Source organism: Crinia signifera, chromosome 7, assembly GCF_055691185.1.
Source record: "Crinia signifera chromosome 7, ASM5569118v1, whole genome shotgun sequence".
Classification (NCBI taxonomy): domain Eukaryota; kingdom Metazoa; phylum Chordata; class Amphibia; order Anura; family Myobatrachidae; genus Crinia; species Crinia signifera.
In genome coordinates this window covers 176,069,922-176,086,527 of record NC_139223.1, presented here as the reverse complement: position 1 = coordinate 176,086,527, position 16,606 = coordinate 176,069,922, and positions in this window count along the sequence as shown.

Below are 16,606 nucleotides of genomic sequence, written 5' to 3'. Positions count from 1 at the left end.
TTGTTAGGGAGCATTTCCTGGTTGCAATGCTTTTTACACATTGACCAAGGAATCTGCCCTATCCTAGGCCACCGTTTCCTCATTGCCACGCTTAGCATACAGTTAATCAAAATGGCTACCATTGGCATGGTTATGGTTTTTGCTTGGCAACCATTTGCTGGTTGTAATGCTGCTGTTATGTTTTGTGGATGTATGGAGTAAAAAGAAAAAGAAAAACACACCTCAAAAATCATATCAACATTTTGCATGTGTTGACCATAGACAAGTTTACATTTTGCTGGTGTCGACATAGACATTGGGCCTTATTCTAGTTCACTCTTTCTGACAAAATCCTTCTTAGATGGACAAGACACCACATCGCATCTCTTCGCACTTCATCGCACTTTTTAGCCGCCTATTCGCATCCTATTAAATATGCGGTTTACAAGGGAAAAATGTGATTTTAAAAAGTGCAAAAAAATCGCATTCTATTAAATGTCACCCAAAGTATTTATGTGACACATTATCTATATGAGGACATGTTGAATCTGTGACACCTGACATAAAAGTAACAATACCCCAATTCCATGTAAATAAATATTGGAACAGCAACAGTCAGCGCGGCGGTGGATGAGGAAACTTGGCAGTGATAAATTGTACATCAAACAAACAGGATCATGCACACATTGTATTGTTGTACATACTGTATTCCTGCTTCAATGAGCCTGTGTCGGCAGTGTCAACAGTTGTGGCCAAAAGTTTTGGGAATTACACAAATATTCATTTTCACAAAAGTCTGCAGCTTCAGTTTTTATGATGGCAGTTTTCATACACTGCAGAATGTCGTGAAGAGGGATCAGATGAATTGCAAAATCCCTCTTCGCCAGGATATTGAACTGAATTCCAAATATAAAATTTCCTCTGCATTTCAGTCATGCCACAAGCAGCGGTGTAGCTAGGTGCCACGGTGCCCGGAGCAAGGGCATGTTTCACGCCCCCTCCCCCTCCCCCGGTTTGAAGTAGAAGGGGCTCTTGCGAGGCGAAAAGGGGACGCGGCCTAACATTATACCAAACACCGTAATGCCCATTACACATTATTGTACACCATTATGCCCATTAGACATTGTTGCATACTGTGATGTCCATAACACATTATCAAAAACTGCAGTACCCATTACACATTATGCTGCACACTATAGTGCCCATTACACATTGTTGCACACCATAATTCCCATTACAAAGTGGCACACACCAGAATGCCCATTATACATTGGCGCACACCAGAATGCCCATTATACATTGGCACACACCATATTGCCCATTACACATTGGCGCACACCAGAATGCCCATTATACATTGGCGCACACCATATTGCCCATTACACATTGGCGCACACCAGAATACCCATTATACATTGGCGCACATCATATTGCCCATTACACATTGGTGCACACCGTATTGCACATTACACATTATAACACACATGATAATGCCCATTACACAAATTACCACACACGTAATGCCCATTACATATCATGCCACATGTAATGCCCATTACACATTATGCCACAAACATAATGCCCATGATATATTACGCCCGTAGTAATGTCCCTTACACATTATTCCCCTCGTAGTGCCCCTTAAACATTGCCCATATTACTGCCCCTTACAGAATTCCCATACTGATTCCATATAAGAGAGACCTCATTGCCACGTCCCTCTATCCCTACCACAAACATCCTGTCCCCCAACATACACCCCATAACCCTCTATCCCCACCACAAACACCCTGTTCCCCAACATACACCCCATAACCCTCTATCCCCACCACAAACACCCTGTTCCACCCACAAGCTTTACTCACATATACACCCTAGTCCCCCTGTTTGTGCCACATTCACTCCATATTCCTCTACACCACTCCCAATTACACACCCTACTCTTTCACTGTCCCCAACATACCCATACCATCCAACACCAGGGTGGTGAGTCTGGACCTCTTTTAGGTTTGTTACACTGGAGCTCGAGCATGGTCCCCCTTCTGATGGCCACAACTTACCAGCACATTGGTAGCCGGGCGGGCGGGATGATGATGTTAGCTGTGTCGGCTGACCCAGTCTGCACTCCCTGCGCAGGCTGCTCAATCAAGTCAGACTCAGCCGTCACAGCCTGCACTGAATCTGCAGCGGCTGTGATGGCTGTCACGAGAGGGGAGCAGTGCCGCGGATCGCCCCTGCGCGCGACATCTGACAGTGGGACCCCCCCAACTGTCCGCTGCCCAGGCTCCCCGCTGTAACAGTGCACTAGTGTGTGCTGCTGCGCCTGCTATTTAAGATTCACATATCCCGCTGGACCGCGCTAGCCAATAGGCGCTCGCGGTCCAGCAGCCACCAGTTCATTGGCTGCTGGACCGCAAGCGCCTATTGGCTGGCGGTCCAGAGGGAGACGTGAATTTTAAATAGCATCACGTCTCCCGCACACAGCGAGCCGGGAGCTAGCGGAGGAGATGGAGCGGGTGAGCTGGCGGTGCTGGGACGGCTCCGGCGCCAGGATAGCTTCCATCGCCCGGAGCTGGTGCTCCACCGGCACCGCCCTCGCTACGCCTCTGGCCACAAAAGGACCAGCTGACATCAGTGACTCTCTCTTTAACACAGGTGAAAGTATTAAACAGGACAAGACTAGAAATCACTCTGTCATGCTGTTTGAGTATAATAGCCCTTTCAGACCCGGTTCAATCCTTGGTTTTTAAAAATCCCAGGTCCATTGCAGGATCCAGGATTTTAGTCGACGAAAATCCCAGGTAGAGCCATTCACACATATGCTAGTCTCGGGATTGTGTGCATGCACGTGAAAAATCCTGGGATTTTTGCGTATGTCTGAAAGGGTTATAACAGACTGGGTACTTGTGTAATAGCACAGCGCCCGTTACGTAGCTAGCGTAGCGTCCCTGTCAGAATCAGCGTAGTGTTTGCGCGGCTAGCGTAGTCAGAAGTAGCGTAGTGTTCCTGCAGCTGCTTAGTGTTGTTACCGTAGTCAGCGTCCCTGTCAGAAGTAGCGTAGTGTTCCCACGCCCAGCGTAGTCAGAGTCCCTGTCAGATTCAGCGTAGTGTTCCTGTGGCCAGTGCAGTCAGTCAGAAGTAGCGTAGTGTTCCCACGGCCAGCGTAGTCAGAGTCCCTGTCAGATTCAGCGTAGTGTTCCTGTGGCCAGTGCAGTCAGTCAGAAGTAGCGTAGTGTTCCCACGGCCAGCGTAGTCAGAGTCCCTGTCATATTCAGCGTAGTGTTCCTGTGGCCAGCGTAGTCAGTCAGAAGTAGCATAGTGTTCCCGCGGCCAGCGTAGTCACAGTCCCTGTCAGATTCAGCGTAGTGTTCCCGCAGCCAGCGTAGTCAGTCAGCGTTACGCAGTTACCGTAGTCAGTCAGAGGTGAAGGTGAAGTGACTGCGGCTGTATTATTTCTGATGCTCGTATAAGCTCCTTATTAATTAGGAATGGCTGCATAACCTCTCACGATGTTTAACCTGCCGCAGACAGAGGAGGAGTCGGTGGCATTTTTCTAACAGCACCATTTTCTGCCACTGACACAAACCTGTGTTAATGGCCACCCAATGCACTTGAGTATGAAGGAGTGTATGTGGCGCTGCCACATTAAAACCTGCCAAAAGAAGGTCAGTCTCCATACGGTTTCTGGGCTGTCGTATCCCATTTCTTACCCTCATTCCTTTTATATCTTCATGGGTAGAGGAGCTTACAAGCATATCTTTTTGTGAGCGACAACTAAAGTTGTTGAACAAAACCACCAGGCTGTATAATAACCTTATGCGCGAGGCCTGCACGGTGGACTTAATGTCGCAGCCACAACGCCGGATTGGCGGTCTGGAAAAAATAGTTGAGGTGGACGAGAGTCTCTTTGTACAGAGTGAAAAGTCATGTTGTACGCGTGCTGCCTCAACAGTGGCTGTTTGGAGGCATTTCCAGAGACACCGGTGCCATCAACAAATATATAGAACCGGGGACGACTATATATTCTGATTGCCGGCGTGTATATAACACTCAACAGCTGGAGCAGGCAGGGTACCACCATGCATGGGTAAACCACCGCTAAAATTTTGTTGATCTGGAGACTGGGGTTCATACCCAAAACATTGAACGCCTTTGGGGATCTTGTAAGTGGCGTAACAAAAGGCAAAGGGGCACTGCGCGCCAAAATCTGGACTCCTATCTTCGGGAATTTAGGTACTTGTTTCCTAGAACGGAGCCCCCGATTTCCATCGTACAGCATGGCATCGCATCACATGCAATATAGCTGCATGCAATGCGATCCGATTTTTAATTGTACAAGCACCCTGATGGGTGCTTACAATGTGAAATGCACCCTCAACGCCACCCCCCCCTATCAACGCCAACCCGAAGCATGGCGAGCATAGCAAGCCCGCGAGGTGCGGCGGTATGCGTCCTCTGACCTTTTCATATCCCCACTATCCACGTTGGCGTGGAGTTGACTTTAGATAGTGTGGCGAGCGCAGCGAGGCAAGCACAGCGAGCCCCGAGTGTGGACGCGAATTACTTAACATGTATTCCGTGTCCCCTCGCCACGCTTTGGGTTGGCGTTGATAGTGGGGGTGGCGTGGACAATGGGGGTGCATTTACCATTGTAAGCACAGATCAGGGTTGTACAATTAAAAATTGCATCGCATCGCATGCCATTTGCTGGCATGCGATATTTAATTGTACAATCAGGGTAATTTTCACGAATATCGCATCGCATACCTTATGGCATGGTATGCGATGGGCGCCGTGCTAGGAAACAAGTACCGGAATTTATTTGGCGCAAAACTGTCGGGGCAAAAAACACTTTCCAGCGGATTCTATATGCCCTAACTCTACTCCCAAAGGCTGAAAAAGCAGACGACACAGATGCAGACACAACTGCGTCAACTTCAGCTGCAGTTTCCGTAAATGCAGAAACTGAAGAATAGATGTTTTATTATTTTCTTTGTCTTGTTATTTCATATTATTGTACTTTGTTAAGTGGTTTTTCTTCTTTATTATTCACTAAAATCCAGTTATCAGTTATCACATGTCGCTGATCTCAGACGTGTGAATGTGTTCCTGAAACACCCCCACTATCCACGCCAGCCTGAAGCGTGGCGAGCGCAGTGAGCCCTGCAAGGGGAAGCATTACGCCCCCCCCCCCGGACCTGTTCATACCCCCACACTCCACGTCGCCGTGGAGTTGATTTTATAAAGTGTGGCGAGTGCAGTGAGCCACCGAGCCGGAAGTGTGGCGTGCGCAGCAAGCCCCGCGAGGGGGCGCGGATTACTTTACATGTATTCCGCGTCCCCTCGCCATGCTTCGGGCTCGGTGGCTCGCTGCCCTCACCACACTTTATGAACGCAACTCCATGCCGACGTGGATAGTGGGGTTTGTACAGGTCGGGGAGACCCGTAACGCTTTGGGCTGGCGTGGATAGTGGGGCTGGAACAGGTCGGGGGGGACCCATAACGCTTTGGGCTGGCGTGGATAGTGGAGGTTTGACAAGGAGGCATTTGCCAGTATGTAACATGGAGCCCTGGCAAATGCCTCCTTTATTGTGCATAAGACGCACTTGCACGCGCATACCCCCTTTGTGCACGAGACGCCGGCGCCCCCATGATCCCCTCTCTGCCTTACCGGCGCTGTGTGAGAGGCACTCACTAGGCTTGCCATGGATGCCGGGGACAGAGCCGGGCTACGCTAACTACGATAGGCAGCCATTGGGCTGTCACTACGCTAACTACAATAGGCAGCCATTGCGCTACGCTGACAGCGTAACTTAGCCTATGCTGAAAACATAGCCCGGGTGCCGTGCTATCACTTTACATGGTGTTTGGCATAATGTGTACTGGGCATTGCAGTGTGTTGTGTAATGTGTGTGGGATTATGGGGGGGGGGGGGGCTTGGGGGAGAAAAATGTATAGTTGCGCCACTGAGGTAAGTCATGGATTAATTCTAACTTTTATACAATATATGTATGTTGCTGACAGTGTCTAGGTCGACCACTATTGGTCGACATGGGCTGGGTCGACATGAACAAAAGGTTGACAAGCAAAAGGTCTCCTAGGTAAATGTCGACACAATTGTCTCCATTTTGGAGGGGTGTTGACATATGTTGACATTGACCCCCAATTAGTGTTATGCATCCCCTCGCATGGCTCCCTACGCTACGCTCTAAACACTATATTCTCCCTCCATGTTGACAAAGATAGTGAAGAACAAACTCATGTCGGCCTTTTTTCTTGTGTTGACCATTGGCATGTCGACCTTTTCTTGTGTCAACCTTCTAGCCATGTTGACATATTCATGTCGACCAATAGTGGTCGACCTGTCAAACGGATACCCAGTCACTGCTGTCACCTAACTTCTTTTCTATGGATATCTATCAATATATGTATATCTTCCCTGGCTTCTGTAAAATAGGATTATGGCTCCATTATATGACTGACCGACCTCCTGTGACTCCTCCTAATGCAGCTGTGGGGAATATAACACAAGGGGACATTGAGCAGAGAAGCATAGGAAATACACTGCCTGCGGACGTACCCACCAACCATCAGAACAGATCTCATATCAAGCCCTTCTCCCAGCTGATTCTGCAACAGTCCTGTGTGAGTCTCCTACAGCTGTGGTAAGTGCAACCATAGGCACACAGAGAGAAGTCCGGATACACCTTGGAGCAATAATGGTACATTAGATTATTGGGATATGTATAATCAGGGCTATTTTTCAGCAGGCTCCAGCAGGAACTGTGGCCCTTATTCTAGTTCACTCTTTCTGACAAAATATTTCTTAGATGGACAAAACCATGTGCACTCCAGGAGAGGCAGGTGTAAAACCCCACCCAAATCTAATTATCTCTGCACAAGTAACACCTGCCTCACCTGCAGTGCACATGGTTTTGTCCATCTAAGAAATATTTTGTCAGAAAGAGTGAACTAGAATAAGGGCCACAGTTCCTGCTGGAGCCTGCTGAAAAATAGCCCTGTATATAATAACCAAAAGATGTAGAGTTACAAGAAAAAAAGGTACTTGTTTCCTATCTGGGCGCCCAGGTTTTCAACGTACGGCACCGTAATGAAATCGGATCGCATCGCATCGGATTCGGTACGCGATGATGTACGATGGCATACGATGCTATCCGATCCGATTTCATTTTAAATCGGATCGCATCGCATGCGGTGACGCGATCAACCCCGATTTTTACATTGGAATCAATGTTAAATGGTCCCTGAGACCCAATTTTACATTGATTTCAATGTAATAACCCCGCAAACCCACGATTTGTATAGGAAACCCCCCCTTGATGGTTTAAAATGCGCCTCTATTGTTAACGCCACCCCAGTATTGACGTCAGCCCGAAGCGTGGCGAGCGCAGCGAGCCCCGCGAGGGGCGGCGGTACGCGTCCTCCGACTTTTTCATACCCCCACTATCCACGTCGGCGTGGTATTCTCCACGTCCACGCCGACGTGGATAGTGGGGGTATGAAAAAGTCGGAGGACGCGTACCGCCGCCGCTCGCCACGCTTCGGGTTGACGTCAATACTGGGGTGGCGTTAACAATGGAGGCGCATTTTAAACCATCAGGGGGGGGGTTTCCTATATATCCTATGGGCCAACCATAAAAGCGGGAACGAAATCGGATCGCATCGCATCGTTCAATATCGTGTATGTGCATTTGTGGTATCCGATGCGATGCAATCCGATTTTTATACGGAGAATAGCATGGTGCGCAATTAACGTAGCGGGCGCCCAGATAGGAAACAAGTACCGAAAAAAAACATAAATGTATCTGGGACTTCGGAGTGTTGGGGTGGGCAATCCAGCTGCTGTGGGACTACACTTACCAGCATGCACTGTCACAGTTTAGCTATTATTAGAGCTTGCTAAAATAGTGACAGAGCATGCTGGGATGTGTAGTTCAACAGCAGCTTGGGGGCGTTTCTTGCAGAACTTACACACCTAATTAAAGACTGCATACAGCTGAATTTATTGTCATTCTGGAAGAGTAAACAATTAATAATTACCTCTTATCAGCGCAAGATGCTGACTTATGTGGTGTTGGTAGCATCCTAAGTATCTGGTCACATGATAACTTGTACACCACCACCAAACATTGCATCCACACCATGGGGGTTATTCTAGTTCACTCTTTCTGACAAATTCCATACCTCCCAACATGACCCTCTCCAGGAGGGACACAATTAGGGATGCCAATCCCGGGGCATTTTTTCAATCCCGGGAATCGTCAGCATCGAGAGTGACTGTTAACCAGCCCCAACAATGTGACATTATTGGGTGTGGATTAATAGATCAACAATGCTATGGTGAAAAGTCAATGGCATATATTCAATGCCGTGGCAAGCGGTGACTGCAAGCAGGACTTTTTGCTCGCAGTCACCGCTCACCCTGTCAGTATTCAACTGACCCCCCTCATTTGCAAATTCCCCCTCGCTCCGTTTTTTGAGCGAGGGGGAATTTGCGAATGTGCCTCCAAAAACTGCGAGAGCCGAGGCTAATTACAGCGAGTTTGCTGCACTAGCCGCGGCTCTCGCAGTTTAGGGGAATCCTCGCCGTTCCGTGACGGCGAGGATTCCCCCGGAACGTTGCATAGTGCGAGCGGCCGGCGCGGGGGTTAAACTGCGAGGATCACTGGTTTTCTGTGATCCTCGCAGTTTAACCCCCTCGCCGGCCGCTCGCACCGGCATTGAATACCTGCCAATAGGTCAACACCAAATAGTCAACATGTATTAGGCTGACACTGTCAAAAGGTGCAAATTGCACTAAAAATCACACTTTTTTAGTGATAAAATGGAGAGTGATAAACCACCAACCAATCAGTTCCTAACTGCCATGCCACATGCTGTGTTGGCTGGTGGTTTATCACTCTCCATTTTATCACTTTTCCATGCTTAGAGCCCTTATTCCTAATTATCTTACTGTCTGTTGCAGATCTATTTGGTTGAGGGCAGTAAAGCATTACACTTCCAGAGACCTCGTGGAAGGAGGAACCGGTGTTTAATTGTCCTTAGAAACATGGATGTAACAATGGCGCTAGGATTCCTGGAAGTGTGCTGGCCTCTGAAGATAATATGGGAGCGCATTAACCATGCATACAGTTCAGACACGCCCCCTATGCATTGGGGACTCCAAAGAGGGGACTTTGGCTTCCAAAAGTGGGAATTCCGATCTAACAATGAAAAATACTTTGTGGTTTGGGATTCAATCTGCTCTTATTGGCAGGTGGATACTCCGTTTGGACAACAATTACATTTTATAGGACCTCTGTTTATCAACAAGGAAAGGAAGGGTCTAGCTGTACCCCCGTGTTTCATTGTCAACATGTCCGATACAGATATATTGATGCCAGAATTGCATCCGCTTGTGATAAGGCAAATGAAGCACATTTTTGATGTATTGATTAAGCCATGTACTACAGCAAACACATAGCATAAGATGCAGACTGCATATATTATTACCAGGTTTTTTTATATAGCACATATATTCCGTAGCACTTTACGCACTTTATATCTGCCCAGTCACATCCCTCCCTGCCCCAGTGGAGCTTACAATCGAATAATTTTGTTGGGAGCCAATTAACCTACCAGTATATTTTTGGATTGTGGGAGGATACCGGAGCACCCTGAGGAAACTCACGCAAGCATGGGGAGAAAATACAAACTCCTCACAGTTAGGGCCATGGTGGGAATCGAACCCATGGTGTGTACTGTTAGCCGTTACATCATCCATGATAGCTTTGAAAAGTAAAAAATGTTGGGACTTGGTTCAAAATTATTTGGACCACCCACTCCCCCGTCAATGACTAATTAGGCAATTGAAGATTTTTAATTAGCTCAAATGGGCCAATTATTGCATGTATTTTATTGGGTAAAATTCTACAAACTGCATGCAGAATAATGGGTTCAGTGATGTAGGACATGTATATGACAGTGCTGTTTGGATGAGATGGGTATTCTAAACTTTGCAGTTGGGATTTACAAATATATATATATATATATATATATACTGTATATACTAGGTGATTCATCATGCCCTACTAGGTGATTCACCGTCGTAAGGGGCTGCGCCCCCTTAATTTGTGAACGTTTATATTGTGAGAAATATGATTATAATTGTATGAAAGATGCCTGTATTGCAACTTGAGTTATAGGTGAAATGTGTTACATAGAGAGCATATGATTTGGAAGGGGGTGTGTATTGTTTTGTTTAATTAAAAAGCGGTTACAGAGTAAGATGTACATTGATAGTGTGGAGGGTACAGTGACATTTGTGGGTGGGGTGTGTGTGTGTGCTTGTTGTTTAGGTGTGTGTGTGTGCAATAGTATAGTAGGGTGTTTTTGAGTCAGCGACTCCCCAGTGGTGGAAGTTACAGTTCAGGAGAGCAGGAAGCTGGGTATTGATAGGGGTGTGTGGGCATAAGGGGGACTAAAGATGAGGGTGGGGGACACTGTGCAGCTTCTGCCAGTAGGTGAGGGTCCAGCGTGGCAGCACAGGACAGTGGCCCTGAGTCAGTGTCTCCTCCTATTGGGTGGGAGTTAGGGTGCATGAGAGCAGGAGGCTGGGCTATGAGGCATAATAGGGGTATGTGGGCAACACAGTGTCAGCGACTCCCCAGTGGTGGAAGTTATGGTTCAGGAGAGCAGGAAGCTGGGTAGTGATAGGCATAAGGGGGACTAAAGAGGAGGTGTGTGGGCATAAGGGGGACTAAAGAGGAGGGTGGGGAGCACTGTGCAGCTTCTGCCAGTGGGTGAGGGTCCAGCGTGTCAGCACAGGAGTACAGGACAGTGCCCCTGAGTCAGTGTCTCCTCCTACTGGGTGGGAGTTAGGGTGCATGAGAGCAGGAGGCTGGGTGGTAAAGCATGATAGGGGAATGTGGGCAACACAGGGTGAGCGGGTCCCCACTGGCGGAAGTTACGGGGCAGGAGAACAGGAGGCAGGGCAGTGATAGAGGTGTGTGGGCATGAGGGGTAGTAAAGGTTTTTGCCTGTTGCAGAGTAGGGATGGGCATTGGTGCAGACGCCATCGATGGTTGGCACCCTGCCATCAATAGTAGTAAAATATTACTTGGATAACCATCGATTGTTGTAGCTATCGTTGGTCATCCATTATATCTGACTGAATAGGCCGTGGGACAATCAGAACTCGGTGGCAGGACTGTCGGGTGGGGGGGGGGGGCGGACCTATGCTCCGTGTCCCGGCACCATAAAATTTTTTGAAACTTGATCGGTTCTCCTTTGCCATCAATGTAGGAAAACCATCTGGTCCTTCCACATCGATGGCAAAAGTATTCAACATCGGCCATAAACCATTGATTATTTGAAATCATTGATGGTTGATGGGCATCCCTAGAACTGGAGGAGGGTGAGGGACAGTATGCAGCTCCCGTCAGTGGGTGAGCATCTCCTCCCACTGGGAGGGAGTGAGGGTGCATGAGAGCAGGAGGCTGTATAATAGTGGTATGTGGGCAAGACATTGATAAAAGTTGTGGCGCTGGTGCAGAGGACCGTGGGGTCACTTCTGGCAGTGGGGGAACCTGCAGCGCGGCAGCCAGGGCCGGATTTCCCACCTAGGGGCGGTACCTTCTTGTGGCGGTACAGGATCCCCCATTGTCACGGGGGTACGTGAAATGCGGGAGCGGGGTCGCGGGGGTCCGCTGTGGGTGGACTTGCCGGAAGGGGGTCTGCAAATTGCGGGAGGGGGAGTGCGGGGGTCAGCGAATTGCGGGACGGTGCGGGGGTCCGCAAATCGCGGGAGGGGGGTGCGGCGGGGGCATGCATCGTGGGAAGGTGGGGGTCCGCAAATTCCGGGAGGGGTGTTGTCTGGGAGGGGGGGTTGCGGGGGTCTGTGAATCGTGGGAGGGGGCGTGAGGGTGCCTGAATCGTGGGAGGGGCGCGAGGGTGCTGTGAATCGCGGGAGGGGGCACAGGGGGGGTGTTGAATCGCGGGAGGGGGTGCGCAGGGGTGCGCGAATTGCGGTAGGGGGTCCGCAAATTGCGGGATGGGGGCTGGGGTGGCGTGAATCACGGGAGGGGGGGTTGTGAATCGCGGGAGGGGGGGCATGAATTACAGGAGGGGGGCGCGGGGGGTCCGTGAATAGCGGAAAGGGGGGTGCGTGGGGCGGCCTGAATTGCGGAAGGGGGGGTCTGCAAATCGTGGGGGTGGTGTGTGACGTGAATCGCGGGAGGGGGGTTGTGAATCACGGGAGGGGGGCGTGAATCAAAGGAGGGGGGCGCGGGAGGTTGGCGAATTGTGGGAGGGGGGACGAGGGGGTGCCGTGAATCGCGGGAGGGGGGTCCGCGAATCGCAGGAGGGGGGCGCGGGGGTGCCGGTTATTGCGGGAGTCGTGGGGGGTGCCTGCGAATCGCGGGAGGGGGGGTCGCCGAGAATCGCGGGGGCTCTGGCCCGCGAATTCCGGGAGTGGTGCGGGGGGGGGGGCACGAATTGTGGGGGTGTCCGCTAATAGTGGGAGGGGCGTGGGCCCGCAAATCGCGGGAGGGGGCGCGTGGGTGCCACGAATCGCGGGAGGTGGGGGGGTGTGCTGTGAATCGCGGGAGGGGGGTTCCAGCGAATCACTGGAGGGGGGTTGTGGGGGCCCCGCAAATCGCGCAGGGGGTTGCGGGGGGCACGCAAATCGCAGAGGTGGTGGCCGCGGGGGGGGGGGGGGGGGCGCGAATTGCGGGAGGGTGCTGGCAGAGGGGTGGTGCAGGCAGACCTGCCGCTCACCTGGTGGCTGTGGAGTAGCAGTGTCTTTGCCTGGCAGCATGGGGAGGCAGAGGGTGTCTGGCACTGTGGGCTGGTTCTCTGTCACTATGTAAGTGTGTGTGGGCGGAGTCAGAGGCTCCACCCAGCGTTATAGACACACTCACACATTGAGTGACAGATGTAGCCAAGTATATAAGATATATATATATATATGGTGTGTGGTGCACAGACAGCGCTGCCACTGACTAAGTGTTAACCAGTGATTTACAAATATATATAAATAGAAAGTGCACAGTGCAGTGTGCAAAAAACGCAAAAATGTCTATTCGAAAATTATTAAAAACACTCCAGAGTTCAAACTGTGTCGTCAGATGTCATCGGGTTGGCCTAATTTCCATAGGACCACTAGGTTAAAATAGGAACGTGGTATGACTTCTGCGCCTTCAGTGTATTAATAATCCCTCTTGGTTAATCAATATATGCGTACCATCAAATGAGTAGGAATTCTCATGTAGTGATATCTTGCTTTACACCGATCTCCTTCCCTCGCTTTCTCTCCTGTAGACGCGTCTCAAGAAGGCGTTCCAGGCATAGGGAAAGTCGATGGGGGAGTGTATTATTACAAATATTCACTTTAGGGTGACTCAATTAAATAATATTTATAAGTGCTAGTGCATGGAAAAATATATACTTGGTGAACAACGCCACCTAGTGGAATATTTAAAATGATCCACGTGCTGATCACCTCGTGAAAAAGGCTTTATAAAGGGTAAAAACCAGACAACTCACACTTGGAACATGTACATCCAGGTGTTATCCAATGGTTGTCGTCCCGATCCCTTAAAACCAAAAAAGTCTCCCAAAAATGGGAAAAGAATATAGCGTAATATTGCTTATAAACAATAAAACATTTATTTCAAAAAAGAGGTACATTAGTTAAAAGAAAACATGCATGAGTACAGTAAAAAATGGATGGACCCGTACATTGGCAAAAATAGATATAGCTCTTATCTGATTTATGATGCCAGTGGGGGATGGAGAGGTAGTTTACCCAACCGGTTTCGTCCCTTCAAATCCTTATGGTGGGACTTCCTCAGGGGTTAGAGGTTATATATATATATATATCTGGGTTGCGGCCCGGCACTCACCCCTCCTGTTTAACTGCCCGGGTGCCTGTACCGATGGATCGACGATAGATGAAAGAAAGGGCTGGCACTCCTGGGTCTTGTGAGAAAACGTGTATTCAGCGAATAACAACCAACGTTTCGGGGCAGATGCCCCTTTGTCAAGGTGTAGGTGATAACATCAGAATAAACAAAGTGAATACCTTAAATAGGGAGGGTGAAGTCGGATGTCAGCACGATGCAGAACGCCCCGTTTGGATGCCGGAAGATGCCGGGATGCGTGAACACGGAAGTGACGTCACTGTCAACTTCCGGTGAATGGAGCGCTAGTTGCCGGGTATGTGGAACGCATGCTAGCTGGTTGCCCGGGTGATCCGTTCTATGGTCACTTCAGTGGCACCTTACGTTATGCGTGCAGGCTAAAGGGTGTAATGAGGGACACTGCGTCGTGCTGGCCAGCCAACCTATCAAGGAGAATAATAAACAGTGAAAGCAATATGTTAATACAGCATAAATATAATACAAATATCACATAAATGTCGTGCATCATTAGTGCTTTGTGAGCATATGAAGTGCTGCGTGTAAGAGGTTGACACAATGTCGACCTTGTTAATACATGTGGGTAATACGGCAAGGAACTGTTAGTGTGTGTGTCAGTGGGAGTATCAAGCCCTGTTATGTGGGCTGGGATATACATTGGACTATAGAAGGCTCCGTGGAGCACTACAATCTATAGAAAGGCATAGGGCTAAGGATGGCTTAATGGATCAATATACAGTATGAAAGGTCCAACTGTAATAGTGAATGTATAGTAACATGGTTAGGAAAGATAAAGGGATAGCGAGAATATTAGACGGAGAAGAAAAAAAGCACACATGGGGCATGTTATAATGTCCCTAATTGAACGTGACATGTTCTATGTCGCTTGGTGAATCTCCTGTTAAGGAATCACTGCTGGCAACTGGTCAATAAATATTAGAAAGAGAAAGGGATAGCAAGAGTGAAAGACGGAGATGAAAAAAAGCACACATGGGGCATATACTGATGTCCCTGATTTAGAGTGTTGTAATTTACACCGTACTATGTAGTGTATATTGTGCGGTGGCACTTAAAAACAGGAAGAAAAAAGGGAGTTTTTAAGTGCCACCGCACAATATACACTACATAGTACGGTGTAAATTACAACACTCTAAATCAGGGACATCAGTATATGCCCCATGTGTGCTTTTTTTCATCTCCGTCTTTCACTCTTGCTATCCCTTTCTCTTTCTAATATTTATTGACCAGTTGCCAGCAGTGATTCCTTAACAGGAGATTCACCAAGCGACATAGAACATGTCACGTTCAATTAGGGACATTATAACATGCCCCATGTGTGCTTTTTTTCTTCTCCGTCTAATATTCTCGCTATCCCTTTATCTTTCCTAACCATGTTACTATACATTCACTATTACAGTTGGACCTTTCATACTGTATATTGATCCATTAAGCCATCCTTAGCCCTATGCCTTTCTATAGATTGTAGTGCTCCACGGAGCCTTCTATAGTCCAATGTATATCCCAGCCCACATAACAGGGCTTGATACTCCCACTGACACACACACTAACAGTTCCTTGCCGTATTACCCACATGTATTAACAAGGTCGACATTGTGTCAACCTCTTACACGCAGCACTTCATATGCTCACAAAGCACTAATGATGCACGACATTTATGTGATATTTGTATTATATTTATGCTGTATTAACATATTGCTTTCACTGTTTATTATTCTCCTTGATAGGTTGGCTGGCCAGCACGACGCAGTGTCCCTCATTACACCCTTTAGCCTGCACGCATAACGTAAGGTGCCACTGAAGTGACCATAGAACGGATCACCCGGGCAACCAGCTAGCATGCGTTCCACATACCCGGCAACTAGCGCTCCATTCACCGGAAGTTGACAGTGACGTCACTTCCGTGTTCACGCATCCCGGCATCTTCCGGCATCCAAACGGGGCGTTCTGCATCGTGCTGACATCCGACTTCACCCTCCCTATTTAAGGTATTCACTTTGTTTATTCTGATGTTATCACCTACACCTTGACAAAGGGGCATCTGCCCCGAAACGTTGGTTGTTACTTGCTGAATACACGTTTTCTCACAAGACCCAGGAGTGCCGGTCCTTTCTTTCATCTATATATATATATATATATATATATATATATACAAAAATAAACAGGATTCAGCGCCAAGATAGGTAAAACAGTAGGACAGAGGATGGATATAAGTCAAAATAAAATAAAATAAACACCCCCTAAATTTTGGGGTGTCAGCATGAGTCCAATTAGATCCGGCTGTGACATACTGCTAAGGGGAGGAGGAGTTTGGAGGACGGGGAGGGGGGGTAGGCGTTTGCGGCTTCTATAAGGTATCACCACCCAAAGGTGGCGATACCCTGCCCTGCGAAGTCGCGGCGGCTGGGTATTAGTACATTTGAAAATGGGGTAAAACCGTATTTTCCCCTTAGTACATCCCACCCTATTTGTTTTACAATCACTTTTTTCTTTAATTACAAACACACCATTGATAAATAATAATTATGAATGAGATGTAATGAACTCAGAGTTCAGAGGACGTGCGGGATGCCGACCAAACTCAGACTTTTTTTAAAGGGGCAATCCTTTACAAGACAAAACCATACCTTGTAGGTGATTGCTGCTTTAAAAAATCGTCCAAGTTCGTCCGACTCTGATGTCATTACATC